At 40.2% G+C, this 19,748-nt stretch overlaps 1 protein-coding gene across 1 annotated transcript in view; it reads right to left on the minus strand.

Moving 5' to 3' along the window:
- KLHL29 (kelch like family member 29) overlaps nucleotides 1–19,748 on the minus strand; it is a 430,669-nt gene that overhangs the window by 256,963 nt on the left and 153,958 nt on the right. The gene's annotated exons all lie outside the window — the stretch shown is intronic.

Here is a 19,748-nt window from a genome sequence, read left to right on the forward strand (position 1 = left end):
GTTATGTTTAATGTAAAATTAGCAAACAATTTAACAATATTCCACTAAGCTATAGCAGAGGGACAGGATGCTGTATGGCAGCAATGATTCCATCAGGCTACATAACAGAGAAAGAGATGGGACGAAATAGTGCACAAAAAGGGCAACCAAAATTATCAAGGGGTTTGAACAACGCCCCTATGAAGAAAGGTTACAACATTTGGGACTTTTTAGTTTAGAAAAAAGGGCAACTGAGGGATGATGGCAACATAAAATGTGGAGTTGCATAAAATGCATGCATGATGTAGAGGAATGGATAGGGAGAAATTTTACCATCTCATAACACAATAATCCAGGGCCATCCAATAATGTTGAATGCTGGAAGATTCAAAAGAAAGTACTGTACTTCTTCACACAGCAGATTTAAACTATGGAACCCATTCCTGTTATGGATAATGGTTTGATTTCCTGAAATGGGAATGTTTAATTATGTTGAATCGCTGTGTATTCTTAGAATGGTCCCCCCCCCCTTTGGCAATAGCTCTCATGTGATTGACTGACCATGAGTCACATGAGGGAGGCTTTACATTCTGTTGTGACTGTTATTCTAGCAACTGTCACTTTTAACTGTTTTCTGTTATCTCTCTGTGTGTAAGAGGGAGAATGGCTGCTGAGAGAGACTTCTTAGGATACTGCTGAGGACAGTGTGTGGCTAGTGTGAGCTGTCTTGAAGTGAAATAGACAGAGGAAGATCCCTAAATGTTAATAGGGAGAAATCTGTGCAGGAGCTCTCTTAAAGGAACAAAGGGAATAAGCACGAGATTGTAAATATAGTCTTCTCAGTTATATGTTTACAGTGGTACCTCAGGTTACAGATGCTTCAGGTTACGCGCTTTCGGATTGCACACCGTGCTGAACCCAGAAGTACCGGAACAGGTTACTTCTGGGTTTCGGCGCTCGCACAAAAACACTACATTACGCTTTGCGCATGCGCAGAAGCACCGAATCACAACCCACGCTTACGCAGACATGGTACTGCGGGTTGCAAACGTGCCTCCTGCATAGATCACATTCGCAACCTGTATTAAAGTAAAGGTGTGTTTTTTTAAAAGATAGAGCGCGAGTCTGAGCATATATATTTTTATGTATCTACACAACAACTCCCACAGTTTGTAGCGATGACCACCAACTTGGATATCTTTCAAAGAAGACTGGAAAAATTCATGGAGGATGTGGTTATCGCTAGTTATGAGCCATGATGGCTACGTTCCACCTACGTTCCACTGTCTGAGGCAGGAAACCTCCCAATACTGGTCGCTGGGAACCACAAGTGAGTTGTGCACAGGTCCTTCTTATCTGGTTGGCTACTGTGAGAATTGACTAGATAGACCTTTGGCCTGATCCAGCAGGCGCTCATACTATGTCCCTGCATTAGTTCTGCTGAGAGACCACTAATTTTTGGCTATTGCTCTCCTTGAACTCTTTCTGGTCACTGGCTACAAACTGTACAGTGGTACCTCCGGTTACGAACTTAATTCGTTCTAGGGGTCCATTCTTAAGCCAAAACCGCTCGTAACACGAGGCGGGCTTTCGCTAATGGCGCCTCCCACTGCTGCCGCACTGCCAGCATGTGACTTCCACTCGCATCCCGGGGCAAAGGTCACAGCTAGGGGCATCTACTTCCGGGTTAGTGGAGCTCGTAACCCGAAGCATTCGCAAGGAGGACAGTACATAACACGAGGTTCCACTGTATCTAAGAACTAGTGCCACAGTTCAGAGAATATTTATTATCCGGTGGAAAGTCCACATATTACATATTACAACTGACTGACATATCTCTAACACTGCCCAATCCAAGGTGAGATTACACAGAAGCAATGCCATGTTGAATTTAATGGAAACATGAAAAGATTGCACATTACTACACTGGTGTAACTAGTCTGCTTCCTTTAATCTTCTTTGTCTTGAATTATGCACTACTTCAAAGAAGAAAACTATATAAATGGGAGAAGAACCAAAGGAGGACAAAACAAAATCCCTGTTAAGTTATTTTTATGCACACTGACTCTAACCTTTCATTCACATTCATCATTAAATTTCAGTTCTTTTACTGAATCTAATAGCTGCTGCTTCTGAATCCAATCATGATCAATAATGCCTTCACTCTCTCTTCATTAACTTACTCCTTTTCCATTTCGCTTTCAAGAATTATTTTTGGTATCAGTTCAGGAGCATTGGCTTCTACCAAGTTTTCAGTTATATTAGATATAGAACAGATCCTACAGGGTTGAAGCATATATTCACTGGAGAGCAATAAAGTAGTGCTGTTTAAAAAGAAATAAATCTGTAATATTACATATTAGCATTACTACAGCAACAACTGATGGGAGAAAGGAAGGAGTCAAGTTGGAAACAAATCAAAATGGGCAGAATACAAGCTCAAGAGAGTATGTATGAAACACATAAATATGTGTTTGAGGTCCTGCTATTTAAGATTTGGGCCATCTATTCCTCCCAAAGTATTTACACTGCCTGCTCCAACATGCAATCCTTAATCAAAACACAAACTTGCCCACAATGAATTAAGTAAGTTGCTAGAAAAGGAATAAGGCAGGTGGGAGGCTGCCATCCACATGTATCTCATTCCATTCCTATTATAGCAAAATGCTCCAAAACTGTGGCCGTAGTCTTATCTCGTTTTGCTCTTCTGTAGAAAATCTGCCATTTCTGTAAAACCAGGAATGTTTGATTCTCACGCAGCCAACACTACCCTTTTAAGCTTTCTGCGCCACTCTAGAAATTAATGCTTGCAAACACTTAGAAAGTGTCTGCATTGCAGGAAGAGAAATCCGGTGTGTAGGGCAAGTGATCCCCATAATGGGATTGAAGAAGTTCAGAAACTGGTCAAATGAACTCTGTTAATGGCAAGTAGATGCATAGTAAAACTGACACTACTACAAAATAAGACACAATGCTACTGGAAGCAGGGGTGGTGGGTCCTGTTTCACCGCTTGAGGCAAAACAGAAAGCGCTGTCCTGCTGCCCCACAAGGAGGCCTCCAATCAAAAAACAGCAGCAACAGCAACCCATAACCACATGTAAATTCATTAAAATGCATGAGTAAATACAACTTACTGTGCTGCACCCAAATTATAGCCGTGTTGGTGCCAGAGCAATCACTTTGAGAAGGGCATTCCATAACTGAGGCACCACCACTGAGAAAGATCTCAGACTCTCCTGTCAAGGATTTTGGTAATAAGCCACACAAGGTCCAGAAGTGAACAGGCAGCTGGTTTAAAGTTGGTGTTTCACACGGGTGAACCCAGCCACACCAGTGAAATTCTGAAAACAGTACAGTGGTACCTCGGGTTACATACGCTTCAGGTTACAGACTCCGTTAACCCAGAAATATTACCTCGAGTTAAGAACTTTGCTTCAGGATGAGAACAGAAATCGTGCAGCGGCTGCGCAGTGGCAGCAGGAGGCCCCATTAGCTAAAGTGGTGCTTCAGGTTAAGAACAGTTTCTGGTTAAGAAGGGACCTCCAGAACGAATTAAGTACTTAACCCAAGGTACCACTGTATTCAGTACTAAACAAGGATGGTACAATGGCTGTGTATTCTGTCAATGTTTAATTTGTATGAGAACAGTGGCCTGTCTCGAAATGACAGAAGCTATATCATGAATTACTCTTAAGGCCACGATATACTAAATACCTCACTATTTCTCTTCTCGTCTTATTTTAGGCTTAAGATTCCATCCTGAAGAGGGCGACTCCACATGAAAACTGTACCCGAAAATAAGATTCAGAAAAGAACAAAGCCGCTTTGGGGATTATGGAGCAGAAGCTATAGATATCAGTTCAAGAAGCTTAATTTATATAGCTGAGAAAATACATGGGGAAAATCTACTTAATAAAAGCAGTCTTTAAACGACAAGTACAAAGTCACTGGAGGAGAACAGAAGAGAAGCTGTCAGGTTTGGTGATATTCTATAAAACTGAGGCTGATATCAAATGACTCAAAGACCACTTGGTCTTGAAGAGATGAAGCGCAGTTTTTTCCTGACTAGTTCATACTGGCACATGTGTGGCTATTTGTGCCCATGGCAAGGATGCAGTTCGCTGTCACTCATCTCCACCAGCCAGTGCCACCCCAAGACATTTTGGCACCTGAGGCAAGCCACAAAACGGTGCTCCTTGCCTACGAGAGAAGAAGGGGGGAGTGAAGATCTACATCAGGAACAAGGAGAAAATAAAAACGGAAAAAGATCTGCATTGGGTTCTGCTGCCCGTGGATCCTGCTGCCTGAGGCAAGTCGCCTTGCCTCATGAGCAGGCCAGCCCTACCATCAGCCATATAATACAAGCACTGTTTCCTCCTTCCAGTGTGGTGTAGTGGTTAAGAGCGGTAGACTCGTAATCTGGTGAACCGGGTTCACATCTCCGCTCTTACACATGCAGCTGCTGGGTGACCTTGGGCTAGTCACACTTCTCTGAAGTCTCTCAGCCCCACTCACCTCACAGAGTGTTTGTTGTGGGGGAGGAAGGGGAAGGAGAATGTTAGCTGCTTTGAGACTCCTTCGGGTAGCGATAAAGCAGGATATCAAATCCAAACTCTTCTTCTTCCCTCCCCACCCCCATGCTTTTGATGGCAAAGAAGCAGACATAGACAACATTATGCCCTCCAGATGTCACTAAATTACTGTTCTCATAATTCCTGACCACTTGCCATTCTGGCTAGTGCTAATGGGAGTTGGAGTCCAACAATATAAGGTGGGCAGCACATTGTCTCTACAGCATATCATGAGAAGCGCTGAAAAACATGCAGTACATGTCCTATCAGCATTAGACCATATCAACTGTGTGATGTCCAGCTGGCTCCTAAAAAGTAACCTGATCATTCAGTTGTCTGGAGTGGTTCCAACAAGCATACTGTTTATTCCTCAATATTCCTGGAGTCTCTCACTTGTCATTTTATTTCTAAGCAGAAAGAGAAACAGGCTATAACAAAAAATAGGCATGGCCACATATGGAATATGAATAAACTTAACTAAATTTATGTCAAACTTTATTTACTTCACCTTGCAATGCAGTACTCTGAATCTTGATTCCAGCACACCTGGAATTGCTTAGCAGTGTTCTCAAATCAACTCTCAAGCCTAACAGATTTTTAGCTTTTGATTTAATATGTGCATTTACTTGCATCTGTGTTTTTCACCCTAATTGAGAGAAAAGGCATCACAACAACTTTGGTAGACTTAAGAGAAAAATAAGATCTTGGAAGCTTCCAATAATTTTAAGTTAAAAATATATTCTAATATATATTTTAGACACAGTCACATACATTGGGTCAGTTGAAATGCAATGCCAAACTAAACTTTACCACTATATAAATGAGCCCTGTGCTCATGTTTTCAGTTGTCTGTCCTCTTCCTCTCTTTGCACACTTAGGTTTCTTCTGTTATTTTTAATTAATAGTGCAGTTCAGAGATTGAGAGTGTGTGGCCTTCCAGCTGTTGTTGGACAACAAGTCCCATCACCCCTGATTTCTGACCATGCTAGCTGGGTTAAGCATTTCCTGATATGGAAATCCAATTATGGGGAAAGCTTCATCTGTTCGCATTCTGTCTGTCAGACATGTGTGGCTACTGATTTATTTTGGGGCCTTCTGTTCCACCTGAAAAACAGGGCAAGCTTTGCTTATGACACAAAGTACACACAAAGCTTTTGCAAATCTGCATCTTTTTTGTGAGTGGGTTAGAGGGCCCATTTCACTGACAGGGTACTCAGTCTGAAAAAATACTGTTGACATCCCGAAGAGCAACTAATGAAGTGAAACCAGGAGCTGGGACTAACCTCTAGAGGTAATCTTAGGAAAACAGTTGGGAGTCATGCAAATTTAGTGGCACATATTTCTTGCATGACTAAAAAAAGACTTCATTTTTCTTCCTCTGTGTCAGAACAAGCACATAAAAGCTCATTGTCGCTATGAAGCACGAAGTTAATGTATAAACTCAAGGAAACAGAAATTAACTCATTTTGCTTGTAAACAAAGTTCAAAAACATTGATAAGCTACACCAGCTCAGTTAGCCTATTCAACAATGGCCCTGGAGAATAAGCTAGGCACACTTACTTTATCCCTCAGACTCTAAAACCAAGGTCCTCCCTGCATTCCTTCAACTGGGTAATTAACATTATTAATTACCCATTATTAATTACCTAGGTTCCACCTAGCTCACATGCATCTTTGGATGACAACTCTGTGGCACCGGCTAGATTTAAATGCAAGTTCAACTGTCAACCCTAAAGTTTCCATCCAATTCTCTCATACCTGCTTGAAATGAAAACTTAAAATAGCACTAAACATCAAGTTCGAAACTTTTTTTGGATATTTACTTTTGAACTTCACTTTTATTTACTTAGGGAGTAACACTGATGTTCAAGACAATTTCACATAATAGAGCTAGATTATTGTAGGAATTTAAGAAATGAGTGAACTTCTTACCATGTAACTTTGTGCATAATGGTACCAGAAGAAATCTGGCTTGTGCTAACGGTTATTAGAAAGAAAGGGAGTGGATCACAATGTTGTTGTTGTTTATAAGGAGGTCATCTCTAGAACCCAACCAAATTACATAATAGCTGACAACAAAGTGCAAAATAAGATACCCACTCAAATCCCTTAAAATGTGCATGCCTTTATGATGTGAAAAGGGTGCATAAACATTTTCTCATTAAACTATGTTGTACCCTCCTTTATGTTTTAATAATATGACAACATGAAAATAATTACTTGTAACTTCACTTGCTTGCAGAGTTATGGCTAGAAAATTACGCTGATGAAATTGCCCAACCAATTTGATGTGTTTGATTTATAAGGAAAGGCTCATAGACTAAGATGTTTACGAGTATCATAAAGAATGCAGCATTACAGAAAGGTTGAAATCCATTGTTTTCTTTAACTCATAAGGATTCCAAGAGCATTTACAAAATGTTTAAAGGCTTAAAATCAAAACACATCTCAGAAGAAGAAATGTTTGAACAAAAGGTCCTCCTTGATTTGTCAAATACTGACTTCAAAGTTCTTGTTTCTTCGTCTTACTGTTGCGGATAAATCATGAAAGCCGAAGGCCATGTAAGGTATGAGCTTCCCACTTTGTTGTCAGATTTTCAGTGATTCATCAGTGATGACTGAAGAAATAAAGGAATCCAAACCTTGGTCTTGGCAGGTATTAAGTCACCCAATAGAAATTTCAGAGTAAGGCCAACCAAACAAAAACATCTTGGGGGAAGGCGGTGAAGCCAGGATAAAAATAAACAGACATTAAGCACAGCACATGAAGGAGTGATGAATCTGGGCTGCGTATCATGGGATGGATCTGTATCTAAGGGCAGGTTTGCACACACATGCAAATATATCAATTGGTGAATGTAGCAGGCTGTGACTTGTGTGCGTGTGTGAATCAACCACTGCAGATTAAACACCAAAGAAAAAACTCTCATATTATTTCTTATCTACCTCATACAAGCGGTCTGGCGCACATATTCAGCTATCAATCACCAGCTGCCTGGTTATCTGTATGCATGTGTGAACAAGACTTTAGAGTTGTTTTTGTCACATACTATGTTTTAAAATGCTTACACATCTTAAATCTGTAGCATGCCTGTGGGTGGGGGGGAAACAGCGCATACACAGAATCATAGAACTGTAGGAAGGGACCCTAAGGGTCATCTAGTCCAAACCCCTGCAATGCAGGAATCTCAGCTAAATGTATTACATGAGCACAGAGGTCTGCCTTGTAGCAGCTCCCTGCTGAGTACATACAGTGGTAAAACACAACAGGTTGTAGCCAACTACATTTGACTCAAAATAGACCGACTTGAAATTAGTCGGCCATGTCCATTTGTTTCAATGAGAGTCAGTGTGGTGTAGTGGTGAAGAGCGGTAGACTCGTAATCTGGTGAACCGGGTTCGCGTCCCCGCTCCTCCACATGCAGCTGCTGGGTGACCTTGGGCTAGTCACACTTAGAATCATAGGATCATGGAGTTGGAAGAGACCACAAGGGCCATCGAGTCCAACCCCCTGCCAAGCAGGAAACACCATCAGACAACTCCTGACATATGGTTGTCAAGCCTCTGCTTAAAGACCTCCAAACAAGGAGACTCCACCACACTCCTTGGCAGCAAATTCCACTGTCGAACAGCACTTCTCTGAAGACTCTCAGCCTCACTCACCTCACAGGGTGAGGTAGGTAAAGGAGAATGTTAGCCGCTTTGAGACTACTTAGGGTAGTGATAAAGCGGGATATCAAATCCAAACTCCTCCTCCTCCTTCTCTTCTTCTTCTTCTTCTTCTTCTTCTTTGAACATACTTTGAATATGACTAATGTTGGCTACAACCCACACTTTGAATTATGTGCTTTAAAAATCTGTGAAATCAGCCTGCTCCTTACAATTTATTAATTGTAGCCTGAAAAGAAAAGGCTTGGGAAAAGGTTACTCTTTTGACAGCACAGCCATTAGAAACTAAACAAGAGGAATTCAAGTGTTTATTTCTTTCTGTATATTGAAGGGAGGGAAACAACAAAGACATCAACCACACAACACTACAAATCACGCTGGCTGCATTAATTACGGAATGGCACCTCTCTCTCTCCCCCACCCCTCAAGCGTTCTGAAAACAGTTTGATGAAATAACCTATTGTGAGTAATCAACAGTAATAACATTACTCAGGCAGGCCATAAATAATAATGAAATGAGCATCACCGGAATAATATTTGCAGCCATACAGACAAAACAAAACTAGCAGAAAACCCATCCAGTAACTTCAGCATATGGAGAAGAGATGCAATAATGAATGAACAATAGTGAGGAAAAGGACTCCAGGAAAGTTACATAAAAAACCTTTTCGCATGCCAAATCCATCCCATCTAGTAAACAAACTGCAGGTGTCCTAATGGACAATGTCAAATGTATTGCATAACTTTGCTTTGTACCCTAATTTTCAGGACAGCCACATAGCAGATTAATGCAAAATGATGTTATTGTTCAAGAGGCATCTGCCAAGTGCATCCAGAGATGCCCTTTGTCATTTTCTACCGAGATCAACTGCTAGGCAGGTTAACTGCATCTGCAGCATCACCAAATCAACACGCCATGCATGAAATCAACACATGTCACATTCAGCAATTTGCAATATCTACTATTTTGATCCCGCACTCCTAATTTCTAATTTATATCGGACTGTCAATTTAAAAAGCCAAACTGGGAGGGGGGTACATCCTGTTCAGACTTGGGTTGCAGTCCCCATCAAAGACATGTCCACAGCTTGAGATTTCTTCTGGATCCAGCCTTGCTCCTGGGTGACGTGAAGCAACCAAGGCTAGCAGTGCTTTTCTACAGCTTCTCCTAGTGTGCCAGTTATGCCCCATTCTGGATAAAAACAGATCTAGCCACTTGTCACATATCTTCCGGTCATACACAGCCTGGATTACTGTTAACACTGTTCTTGAACCGGCCTCTGAAAGGTGCATGGAAGCTTCAGCTTCCGTGGGGGGGGGGATGGGGATGGTGCAGTGACTTCCATCTATGGGCCAAAGAAGATCTAACTGCAGAGAGATTACCCACGTAAGAAGGTTCTTAGATTGGAAACTCGCTGTTTGATCACCCCTCAGAATTAAAGGAGCAAGTTGTGGGGAGGCTTGCATGTCACATTTAATTTAAAAAAATATTACTTTGAAAACATGAATCCAAAATTTTGATGGCAGAGGGCATCGCCACCATAAATGGGAAAATGTACCCCTGCTACCACAACCATGCCAACAATCCTATGACTTATTTCATGGGTAGGCAAACTAAGGTCCGGGGGCCGGATCTGGCCCAATCGCCTTCTCAATCCGGCCCACGGATGGTCCGGAAATCAGTGTGTTTTTACATGAGTAGAATGTGTCCTATTATTTACAATACATCTCTGGATTATTTGTGGGGCTTGCCTCGTGTTTTTACATGAATAGAATGTGTGCTTTTATTTACAATACATCTCTGGATTATTTGTGGGGCATAGGAATTTGTTCATCCCCCCCCCCAATATATAGTCCAGCCCCCCCCCAAGGTCTGAGGGACAGTGGACTGGCCTCCTGCTGAAAAAGTTTGCTGACCCCTGTCTTATTTGATGTCATATGAGAGAAAGCAAGACAGCAGCACAGTGCCAACTATGTAGAACTTTTCTTTAGCTTAGTTTAGTTTAGTTATTTTTGTTTAAATAATACAGAAAAAAAACCAACAACAAAAAAGAAAGAAAAGAGGTTGAAAAGATACAACCCAAAACACTGAAAACAGATATTATATACTTATCATATAGTACTCCCCCCTCCACAGTTTCCCTCCACCACAATTTGACTTCTTTAAATCTCTATTTCCACATTTACCTTTGCATTCTCCAAATAGTCACATTCTTTGTACTAACTATGTAGAACTTTTCAGAAGCATTCCCTTCCGCAAGAGGAGGTTTCTTTATAGTGCTTATATGCCCATATTGATTCCACTTAGAAAAATATATTTTCACGTGTAGGTCCTTCTCCCAGCTAAGTTTGAGACCTTCTAACGGGCCCATAGAAAAATCAAGCCTCCTTATAAAGAACAGAAACCAGTGCTCTACCCTGATGACTCAGAAGTAATAAAATTTCTTCAGATTCAGTAAGGGATCTAGTAGCTCATGCCTTAAGGGCAGGATGAGCCAACAGATGTTGCAGGTAGAAATATACACCCAATTAAAATCTGGATCTCCTACAGATCTACTACTCAACATAAATTGGAGTATCATTTTTACAAAAGCCACATAACCTGAACAAGCTATTCTTCTCCTAGGATAAAACTATTCCCTGCAATTTCATACCTCTAACCTGTGGGTGGCTGTCTAGTGGCCACAAACATGAACACACTGAAATAAGATGTAACTGCTATTCTCCCCTCCTCTCCTCCAGATACTCAATGTGCTTAAAGTGCAGATTGTAGAGCATAAAGTGTGAAGTTGAAAAATGACAAAATTCGGGTTATGTGATCTGGAGGATATGCTTCACTGACTCAGTTATATTCAGATAGAGGGAGAAACTCAACATAGTGCTCTGGTGATTGTTCCATCAATGGAAGCATTTCAGATCCCTGCCCTTCACATGCTGTTCTGGGGGTTCCCCTGACCCCACCAGAGTCAGGTTTGGTGGGCGCACAGGGAGAAGACAGATGGGTAGCCCTGTTGCATAAGTCGAAGCCAATACACTGGCTCTCTGATGATGGAACTCATTAGGCAAATCCTGCCCAGAATTCCCAAGCAGCAGTCTTCCTGCAAAAACAGCTGTCCCCTGAGTTGTTGCTGATGTGCAAGAACAATGATCAGAATCTAAAGAAAAGAAAGTAAGCCGGCACAATGAAGATTATGATGGGACCTTTAATGTTCAGCACTTTTATTGTGGCATATACTGGTTCTCAAAAGTGCATGCCGCAACTCATTTGTAAGTCTTTAAAGGTGCCATAAGAGACTCATGTTAGTTTTTCACCCCTCTGAAAAGAAGCTGATGATTATCTGTTAAACAGCTGAAGGGAAGAAAATGTCACACCAAAAATGCAGCCGATTTCTACAGCTGATGCACTCCAAAAAATTATTCAGAGGTTCCTGACTCTGATTCTCTCATAAAGATGGCGCTGATCAAGTGGCCGTGTGCTCATGCAGAAGATCCATTTGCACACATCACACCCCTGTTCCAATTATAATGCAATGTTCCTGTATGAAGGTAATAGAAGGAGTTTGCAGTACTGCAAAAGTTCTGCCAGGAAACATTTCAAAATGTTTATGAAACACAGGAGTAGCGCTGAACTGTAAGCACTGTTAGCATCACACTCCAGTGGAGGGACAAATGACAAATGCCAAGTAATGTCTATTCCAGATGATCTTCCCAAGCACCAAACTCAGTGAAGGCACAAAAGGAAAAATTTAGCCTTGTCCTTTCGAGGTCCGCCCCCCTCTAAACTAACACCAACTAATCAACAGTTACACAATGATTACACACCAGCATTTTAGTATTATACAAAAAATGTCTGTGAGTTGTAGTTTTTACTTTAAAACATGAAATGTGAATGCCAACTTCCCTGACCCAAGTTGATTATTTTAATGTTTCATTATAAGTTAGGTTAAACATGAAAAGTGTCTCGTTCCAACAAAATTATATAGCATTCTTATAACTGATGTTGCTCTGCAGTGCCACTTTCTGTTTGTAATAAGCTGAAACTCAACTTGGAATACAAACTGAACTAATCAATTTCCCCTTGAATTAATCAAATCATTATCTATAATATTTGGAGGATTTCATTTTTGTTTATGTAACAGCCACAACTTGGATAATTTGTATTTTGTATACTATATACATATACTTGAAATATGTTGACATGTTTATGTAATGATCACTTCTACTTTATTGATAGTTGGGTTTCTGTGGCTTCGTCTTTTTGTTACTTACCGACTCAATTTGCGCTGGAAACTAGTATGGAATTGTCATGAGAGTGGGAGTGTCATAAGATCAGGGTAGAAATATACACAGAGATGGACAGACAGAAGCTTGGACACAATACCCTGAGGTTTCACAATATATGAATATAATTTGACCTGGGAGTTGTTTTGATTTTTTTGTAGCGGCTCTTACCAGCTATCGGCCTACATAAATCTGCGACTAATGTATGCAGCACTCCTAGATCCATTTTAATAAAACAATTACGTAAAAACTTCTTAACAGCCCACTTCAGTCTCATCATATTAAATAATGGATAACAACTGTCTCGTAATTTCTAACAATCCAAAGCAATGAAGCTTCCATCACACCCTCTGAGCATCTAAGCAGACATCACTATTAGATTATCACTAGGAGTTTTAATGGTCCCCTGAGGTTTCTCCAGTTCTTAACACCATCTAGCAAATTCTGGATCTCTAAACTCCCATCACTTCAATTAAACCTTAGGAATGGCTTTCACAAAAATCATGGATTGGGGGGGGAAGGGGGGAAGTACTTATGAATCTTGTATGCCCTGTTCTCCCACCCATTAAGAGTGGGATTTTCTAGAGGTTTACTTGAAGTTAAACCTAAGCCCAGATACACTTTGATCACCAGAACATTATCTCAGCATGCATTGGATAGTAACCAAAGAGCGCAGGAATAAATTTCTCACACAAAGGTATCCAGAAGTACCCAAGGTTACCATTATGAGTAACCTCAATATAAGTTATTATCTCAGGGGCTGCCTATGCATGGATCATGTTAATTAGACCTAAAATAATAATATAAATGGTTGCTTATACAGCACCAACTAAACGTAGTAAAATCGTTTGTTCACAGGATCACAATCTAAGGATAAGTCAACAAAACATAGAAAGGCAAGACAGTCTGAGAAGGATGGGGTAAAGAAAAGAGTGTCTATGATGGGAAAAATACATTAAAAACCATTTTACATATAGGATGTGATGGGACCATCCATCCAGAAGGGAAATAATGCCAAAGAAATGGAAATAAAGGCAAGAAGCAGTATAAAGTCAGTTCAAATGATCCTGATAGGAAATGAACCATTGCCTCTCGTATGCAGCTTATTTTCAACTTCTTGTTTAGTGCTAATAATACTCAGCCACGACCTATAAATCAGAAAATTATGGTCAGCGCTCATCTTTCAAACAGGAATTATAAAGTACAAACGATGCTTTCCAATTTTGGTTTGAAAGATGAGCAGTAGAAACAATTTCCTCATTTGGAAGACAGAGCAAATTACTACCAGAAGCTACAAGCTGCAAGGATGTTGCACATGAAACCGGAGGAAGGAACACAAATTCCCGTGGCTCAATTTCAGTTCTTCAGTCTCCAAATGAACGTTCCTTTGCAGCATGCATTGGCTCAGGGGTTCCCCAACTGTGATCCACAGGACCCCCCCCCCCACACACAGTGGTCCATGAGCTACATTCAGGTGGGCTGTGGCATGTCTGTAAATATACAATTAAAAATCATACCACATCTAGCACAGCACTTTACAATCACTGTGATGGGCAGAGAGATTACAAAGTGGTCCTCCAAGACTCCCCACAATTCTCAAGTGATCCATTGTGTGTGGGGGGGGGGGAGTTTAGGAACTACTGCATTTGTTAATATGTGCCAAGCATAAATGCTCAGTAAAACAAATTGGTTTCTCAAGATTATAAAATGGCAGGCTTAGGAAATCAGGAGATTTTTTTTTTAAAAAAAATGATTCAAGCTGGATTCCAGTTGGTGCTCATTCCCATGCTGACAATATTTCTCAAGGTCCTCATTCCCTGTACCAGTAAATTAGGACCTTGAAGAAGCAGAGGGTCATAGTGGGAAAGAATGGAGAAAACCCCTGGTTGTTGGAAGCTTACATCCTCTTGCGCCAACAAAACATCTCTGGGGATTGAAGTGAGAAAGGTTCCATGTCTGGGAGATGGGCTTTGGACAGCTGGGAGATGTCTGGGAGATGGACAGCTGGGAGATGTCTGGGAGATGGGTTTTGGACAGCTGCCATGTGTGAAGGTTGTGGATATCACACATACTTTCAAGTACACAACACCACCCCATTACCATGGAAAATGTGTTGGAGAGGTCCTGGATGTCAAATCTAGGAATGCTAGGCAAAAAAAACCCTAAAGTCCAAGACCTCCCCCATCCACTCAATTTAGAGAGAGCCTTTTAGAACTCTGCAGTTTGCAATGAATTCCACTATCCTGAATAGCATGGCACCATCCAAAAAATTACCACCTTCATTTATCAGTGGCTTGAGTTCATTTATTAATCATTTATTTATTTATTTATATTTCACAAACTTGGACCCTACTGTTCCAAATCGGTTTTCCATTTGTCAATTAATCCTAAAAACTTCATCTCATCACTGTCATTTGACTTAGTTCTTTAGATGCACTCTTCAACAAAGAAACAAAAGGAAGGAAGCAAAATAAATTAATTAATAACCAAACCCACAATGGTTCATGTGCTGGTATCTGTCAAACTTCTTTCACAGTGAAAACTCATGCAAGAAATTCATTCAGTGTTTCAGCAATCTCCCTGTCCCTCTTTAGCAATTCTTTAACTTTTTGGTAACCCCCTGGTACAATTGCATCCCTGGATGGTTCCCTGTTTCCAATGTATTTAAACTGGCTTTGGACTAGAGCAGGGGTGGCCAACTCCCAAGAGACTGCAATCTACTCAGAGAGTTTAAAACTGGCAGTGATCTACCCCCTTTTTTGGGAGTTCAGGTCAAAGTTGTTGGGCTTCTTTTAGGGAGGAGGAAAGCCTCATTTTTAAGGGGTTCAGGTCAAAGTGAGCTTTTTTTAGGGGAGCCAAAGTTGTTGAGCTTCTTTGGGGGGAGCCAGTGATCTACCAGTGATCTACCACAGATGTCCAGTGATCTACCGATAAATGATGATCTACCTGTTGGACATGCCTGGACTAGAGGAACTTACATCCACTCAGGTAACACTGGGCACTCATTTTCGCATTTTCCCTCTGCCTACCTCTCACAACCTATTTCCAAGAGTTGGGATAGGAAAGGCTGCAGAGGGTTACAGAAAACAAGGAGAATCAACCAAAGGCAAGAGTCCCCACCCCAATTTGCAATCAGGAAAGCTTTCCACTACCACAGTGCTACCATTGGATACAACACATTTTTCTTTCTTTAATATTTTAAATAATATGCTCCTTTCTTCAACTGCCTTTCGCTAACTTACATTAGTTTTCTGAAAAGCTGGGCTCCTTTTTTGTTCTCCTTTTGGGAAGAGTTTCACTTTCTAAGCTTTATTGTGGAAACTTTCCTTGCTTCTACAGCTTCCTTGAACATTGTTCGTTAATCACGCTGCGCACTTACCCAGTAGCTGATGTTACCCATTACCGCAGTGAATTTTCTCTTGACTGCCTCCCTGATTTCTAACTCAATCTCATCACCCTTCCCAGAGTTCTGGTGTGTGGGATAGGTGGGGGAGGATGGCATCCCCTTAGTATTGTTTACATATCTTTTTCTTTTCGTCCCAATGCCCCCCAAACAGTAAACAGCACATTAATACAATAAATCAATCATCAAAACAATGTAAGACAGCAAAATCACAAAATATCTCATAGCGGCCCACTTACGCAGTGGCCAAAACATGATGGTGAGTGACAAACCCGGCGCTGTCTCCCTCAACCGAGTCACTGTTTTTCACCACAACCTTCAAATCTATGATGACTACCTTCCTCTCGCTACATTCCTTCCCCAGTGACACAGCGGATGGGTTATTCCTCTTATTCAGATTTCCGACCAAACACAATGCAAAATCCTGGACTATGATGTGCCTTAACACCTTTCAAGACTGTCAGGAGCAATAAAAGCACAAACTGGAAGAATGATATATACAACTGCCAGGCTTTCCCTTATCTGCAGTTTCAGTTTAAGAGACTAAGGGTTTCTCTCCTCTAAATTTCTTTCAACTGAACATAATTATTACAACCAATGTCACATTCATTTCTTCATCTTGATAACAACTGAATTAAATCTGTCACTTGACCAAGGATCTTGCAGTTGCTTTTTCAATGATAACTCACAGTACATTGATGCATGGGAGAGAGAATGGTGGGGAAATCCATATCACATCAGTGTAAGGCACAGATTTTGTGTCAAATCTTTGCCACGAACATCCAGGCGAACACAATATTAATCAGAGGGGCTATTTCCTGTTGCCCTTCTGTATCGAAATGCATCTGCTTTCCATGGTCTACTAGATAAAACTATGAAGCAGAACCATACTGCCCATAAACTGCAATCTGGGAGCATTTTTATTTAAGTGTTGGGAGGTACAGTGGTGCCCCACAAGACGAATGCCTCGCAAGATGAAAAACCCGCTAGATGAAAGGGTTTTCCGTTTTTCGATGCGCTTCGCAAGACGAATTTCCCTATGGGCTTGCTTCGCAAGACGAAAACGTCTTGCGAGTCTTGCAATTTTTTTCGCTCCCCCCCTTTTCTAAGCCGCTAAGCCGCTAATAGCCTTTTAGCCGCTAAGCCTTTAATAGCCGCTAAACCGCTAATAGCGCTAATCCGCTAATGGGGTTGCTTCGCAAGACGAAAAAACCACTAGACGAAGAGACTCGCGGAACGGATTATTTTCGTCTTGCGAGGCACCACTGTATTCGTAACTGGAATGATGAAGTGCAGTACAGAAAATTATAGTTTATGAATAAGCTTCCGTTTTTATCGACAATGTACTCCAAGACTTTGATAACGAATTTTAGTTCTTTCAGATCCCCGTCCACAATTTATTTATTTAGCCCATTTATAGCGCTCTTTTCTCCTCTCGTGGAATCCTGAGGCAGGATAAGAGGACCAAACCTCAGCAATGTGGCTACATCATATTCCCTCATAGCGAATGTTTGATATCAGTAAAAGATATCGGAGAACAATCTTAAGACAAGGCAAGGCTGTGACAAGGTGCTGTGACCAAAAGAGTGGGTGGCACACACATTATGGATGGTGGTCCATCTTTTCTGGTCACATACTTAAGCGCACAGGGGTCTCTTGAGTCCACCAGTACATGCCCAGTATCCCATGTTGTGGCAGAAGCACCATTAACCACAGACATTAGTCATAGAGAAGATATAGTTATTCGTGACAAAACATATCTGGAATATAACATTATATATCATGGCTTTATTATTCTTATTCGCCTTATGTTGAGTTACTCTTGGAGAATGTTTCAAGATTCAGCATGAGGAGAGCGTACCAGTTTGCCTATTATACTGGGATGAATTGTGAATACGGTATTACATCTTCACTGTTTCCCCCCTATATTCTTGCTGCAGTTCGAGGTTATGGGGTTACATACAAGGCAGGCTTTCTTTAAATCAAAAGTGCATATTCTCTTTATAGTAATATCTGTGTGGCACATTTAAAACAGCAAGGTATTGAACAAGCTTACAGAATCAATTCAAGATATACAAGAAATAAGCTCAATATTATTTTTGCAAAATTTAAAGGTTTTGGGATAAAAGGCGCTTTTTTAAAAAAAGAAAGTAACGATGGGAAAAGCATTAAAAATGTAAGGGAAAAGATTGAAACATTAGCTGATGTAAGTGCACAGGTTCTGAAAATGAAGAGAAATCTGAGATTTGTTACTATTTGTTTAAGAGAAGGAAACATCCAGTATAGATGGGGAATTTGTTCAAATGGACAAAGAGTGAGTGGTTGTTTGAAGTGAAGAAGTGAAGAACTATATTATTGTTGTTACAATTTATTAGGCACCCTTTGCCTTAAGGTCCCAGGGTGGGATACAACAATTAAAACACAGTATTCAGAACAGTTCATATTATAAATATATATAAACCCTAATGAGGGGAAAGTAGGATGGAAACAATTAATTTATTTTGGAAAATAAATAAATAAAATTATTTTTAGTATGGTGTTGAAATCAATAAAATAAAGATTTCCTCTCTCAACGTGCAAGGAATTGATCATGTAATTAAAACGAACAATTATATGGAGAATTAAGAAAAGGAACTAGTCATCGTTTGCTTACAAGAGATTCACATAGAAAGGGCATGAAAATTTGCTTAAAAATAGAATTCTTGGAGCAGAATATGCAGCATGCAGTGAAACACGTACAAGTAGTAATATATGTTAAAGATTATAAATGGCAAGTACAACATCAGTATTTAGACCCATATGGCTGATTTATTGTGTTAAATGCTGCATTAGGAAAAGATTGTCTTAGGTATAGTTTATGCTCCATATATGCAACAGGTTGCTTAAAAAAACATTTCCAAAATTTGATTTTGATTTTTTTTAATCATATTGTTGGGAGTTACTGAATGAGGTGTTACAACCCAAGATATAGAGTCATTACTAATTTGTGGGCAGAATGCTTCTATGAAGTCTAGATTGCCAGCCAGTGTAAATCTGAATATGAAATCCGAAAAATCAGAACTCCTATTAGAATAAACAAGTTCCGTTTCAAATACTGAAATATCAAATAAGATGGAAAACAATGTGTAATAGAAAAAGAAGTATGAAATTAGGGTAAAGGTGTGTGAAAGAAAGTAATAGAAGTGGAAAGAAATTGTAATTGAGTAGATTGGAAGTCAAACACAAAGGTGGGGTGAAGGGTTGGTGGATGGTGATGGGGAAAGGAACTATTTGTGGGATTGAGTGTAAGTATGTTTGAACATTTTTAAGGATTGTATGAAATGTATGTTTGTATGCTTGTATATGTGTATTAATGATGAATTTAAATTAAATAAATAAATAAATAAAAAATCTAAATATGAAATCTCTTTCATTAACAGACCGTTGGAGGTATTATAGAGGCATCATAACAATTATATCTTTTATTCAATACTTTATGATCACACTTGAGAAATGATAAGATCTGTATGAAGGGAACATCAAGTGGCACAAGCAACAAGTATATATGTAGATCATAATTCAATGCTGGTAGAGCAAAATAATGGAAGGAAAATGAATACTCGATGAAGATTTAAATGAATTTCTTTCAGCAAATTCTGAAGTAAAAAGAAATGTCAAGAGATGAGGAATTATATTTTGTCTAATCAGTCAGATGATCTCTTAGAACCAGTAGCCCAGAAAGTTAGTAAGGTGTAATTTTGAGGGATATTCATATAATAAATAGGTTTCCTTCCTACTCACACTTGTTTGGCGCTAAACCCATCGTGTTTACCTCACACCTGACTGATACAATGGGTTTAGTGC

The sequence above is a fragment of the Podarcis vaucheri genome (genome assembly GCF_965113315.1).
Source record: "Podarcis vaucheri genome assembly, chromosome: 3".
Classification (NCBI taxonomy): Eukaryota; Metazoa; Chordata; class Lepidosauria; order Squamata; family Lacertidae; genus Podarcis; species Podarcis vaucheri.